The sequence below is a fragment of the Pongo abelii genome, chromosome 22 (assembly GCF_028885655.2).
Source record: "Pongo abelii isolate AG06213 chromosome 22, NHGRI_mPonAbe1-v2.0_pri, whole genome shotgun sequence".
In the NCBI taxonomy this organism is placed as follows: domain Eukaryota; kingdom Metazoa; phylum Chordata; class Mammalia; order Primates; family Hominidae; genus Pongo; species Pongo abelii.
Window position 1 is genome coordinate 2,246,245 of NC_072007.2, and position 3,329 is coordinate 2,249,573.

A 3,329-nucleotide genomic window follows, 5' to 3' on the forward strand; every position below is an offset into this window, starting at 1 on the left:
TTTCTCTCTCTGTCTCTGTCTCTGTCTCTCTCTCTTTCTGTCTGTTTCTCTCTATCTCTCTCTGTCCATCTCTGTCTTTCTATGTCTGTCTCTTTCTCTGTCAGTCCGTCAGACCCCCCGTGCCGGGGAGGGCCCTGCCCCTTCCACGAAAGTGAGAAGCGCGTGCTTAGGTGCTTAGAGAGGCCGAGAGGAATCTAGACAGACGGGCCTTGCTGGGCTTCCCCAATCGGTGTATGATTTCGGGAGGTCGAGGCCGGGTCCCCACTTGGATGCGAGGGGCATTTTCAGACTTTTCTCCCTGTCACGTGTGGCGTCCGTACTTCTCATAGTTCCCTGATAAGCTCCTCGACTTAAAAAGAAACGGTGAAGGCCGGGCGCGGTGGCTCACGTCTGTCATCCCAGCACTTTGGGAGGCCGAGGCGGGTGGATCACCTGAGGTTGGGAGTTCCAGACCAACCTTGCCAACACGGCGAAACCCCGTCTCTACTAAAAATACAAAACTGAGTCGGGAGCGGTGGGGCAGGCGCCTGGAATGCCAGCTCCTCCGGAGGCTGAGGCGGGAGAATCGCTTGAACCTGGGAGGCGGAGTCTGCAGGGAGCCGAGATCGCGCCACTGCACTACAGCCCAGGCTGTAGAGTGAGTGAGACTCTGTCTCTAAATAAATAAATAAATACATAAATACATAAATACATAAATAAATGAATGAATGAAAAAATAAATTCTTTTCTGTGCTGACTGACATTTGCGGGCATCGGTTGTCTTCGGGCATCACCTAGCGGCCACTGTTTCTGAAAGTCGGGGAGACACGGAGGGAGGTCTCGCCGACTGCACCGAGCCTGGGGCAACTGGTTTCTCGCTCTCCCTTCTGGAGGCCCCTCCCTCTCTCCCTCGTTGCCTAGGGAACCTCCGCCCTGGCGGGGGCCCTATTGTTCTTTGATCGGCGCTTGAGTTTTCTTTGTGTTTTGGTTTCTTGACCGCGCATAGACTCTCCTACTTGGGCTTTAGGAAGGGTCAGTTTAATTTTCAAGTTGCCCCCCGGCTCCCCCCACTACCCACGTCCCTTTACCTTAATTTAGTGAGTCGGCGAGGTGGGTTCCCCCCGAAACCCCCACACCCCGCCTCCCAACACCCTGCTTGGAAACCTTCCAGAGCCGCCCCGGTGTGCCTCCGTCTTCTCGCCCCTTCCCCCACCCCTTGCCGGCGATGATCTCATTCTTGCCAGGCTGACATTTGCATCGCTGGGCCTCAGGCCTCACTCAGTGGCCACCGTTTGTGAAGATGGGGGCGGCACGGTCCCACTTCCCCAGAGGCAGCTTGGGCCGATGGCATAGCCCTTGACCCGCGTGGGCAAGCGGGCGGGTCTGCAGTTGTGGGGATTTTCCCCCAGCTTCCCTCCTCAGGCCTCCCTTCCTCCCTCCCTCCCTGCCTCCCTAGGAAAGCTTCACCCTGGCTGGGTCTCAATCACCCATTCTCAGGATGTTTTCGTTTCTCCGCCCTCCAGCCGGCACAGTTTCACAACGGGAAAGGCGTCACAGCTCTAGTCTGGGCCTTCTTAGTATTTGCCCCAAACAGAAACGCTTTCTGAAAACTAACACTTGGCTCACTTAAGATTTCCAGGGACGGTGCCTTGGCCCGTGTTTGTTGGCTTGTTTTGTGTTTGTTCGTCTTTTTCCCTTTGCCTATGTATTTCTTTTCAGGTGAAGTAGAAATCCCCAGTTTTCAGGAAGACGTCTATTTTCCCCAAGACATGTTAGCTGCTGTTTTCTCCTGTTGTTAACTAGCGCTTTTCTGAATCTCTCCACGTGCAGTGAGAGCCGGTGGAAGTGTACTATCCTTCATAACATCTTATTTTCTAGAAATCCGTAGGTGAATGCTGCTGCTGCTCTCGCTGCTGCTGCTGCTCTTGTTGCTGTTGTTGTTGTTGTTGTTGTTGTTGTTGTTGTTGTTTTCAAAGTATAACCCGGCCACCGTTCATGGGATCAAAAGCATTATAAAATATGTGTAATTATTTCTCGAGCACGCCCTTCCTCCCCCTCTCTCTGTCTCTCTGTCTGTCTCTGTTTCTCTCTTTCTCTCTCTGTCTTTTCTCTCTCTCTCTCTCTGTCTCTCTCTGCCTGTCTGTTTCTCTCTCTCTCTCTCTGTCTCTCTCTCTCTCTCTGCCTGTCTGTTTCTCTCTCTCTCCGTCTCTCTCTCTCTCTCTGCCTGTCTGTTTCTCTCTCTCTCCGTCTCTCTCTCTCTCTCTGCCTGTCTGTTTCTCTCTCTCTCCGTCTCTCTCTCTCTCTCTGCCTGTCTGTTTCTCTCTCTCTCTGTCTCTCTCTCTCTCTCTCTCTGCCTGTCTGTTTCTCTCTCTCTCTCTGTCTCTCTCTCTCTCTCTGCCTGTCTGTTTCTCTCTCTCTGTCTCTCTCTCTCTCTCTGTCTGCCTGTCTGTCTGTCTCTCTCTCTCTCTGCCTGTCTGTCTCTCTCTCTCTCTCTCTGCCTGTCTGTCTGTTTCTCTCTCTCTCTCTCTCTCTCTCTCTCTCTCTCTCTCTCTCTCTCTCTCCCTCCCTCTCTTTACCTGTCTCTCTCACTGTGTCTGCCTTCTGTCTTACTCCCTTTCTCTGCCTGTCTGTCTGTCGGTCTGTCTCTCTCTCTCTGTCTCTCTCTCCCTGTCTGTCTGTCTGTTTCTCTCCGTCTCTCTCTGTCTGTCTCTGTCTTTCTCTGTCTGTCTCTTTGTCTGTCTCTTTCTTTCTCTCTGTCTCTCTGTGTCTGTCTCTCTATCTCTCTCTCTCTCACTGTGTCTGTCTTCTGTCTTAGTCTCTCTCTCTCCCTGTCTGTCTGTTTCTCTCTCTCTCTCTCTCTCTCTGCCTGTCTGTTTCTCTCTCTGTCTCTCTCTCTGTCTATCTTCTGTCTTATTGTCTTGCTCTGCCTGGCTGTCTGGCTGGCTGTCTGGCTGTCTCTCTCTGTCTGTCTGTCTCTCTCTCTCCCTGTCTCTCTCTCTCTCTCCCTGTCTGTCTCTCTCTTTCAGTCTGTTTCCCTCTGTCTGTCTGTCTTTCTCTCTCTCTGTCTGTTTCTCTCTGTCTGTCTGTCTGTTTCTCTCCGTCTCTCTGTCTCTTTCTTTCTCTCTGTCTCTCTGTCTGTCTCTGTCTCTCTCTCTCTCTCTCTGCCTGTCTGTTTTTCTCTCTCTCTCTGTCTCTCTCTCTCTGCCTGTCTGTCTGTCTCTCTCTCTCTCTCGCCTGTCCGTCTCTCTCTCTCTCTCTCTGCCTGTCTGTGTCTCTCTCTCTCTCTCTGTCTCTCTCTCTCTCTCTCTGCCTGTCTGTCTCTCTCTCTCTCTCTGCCTGTCTGTTTCTCT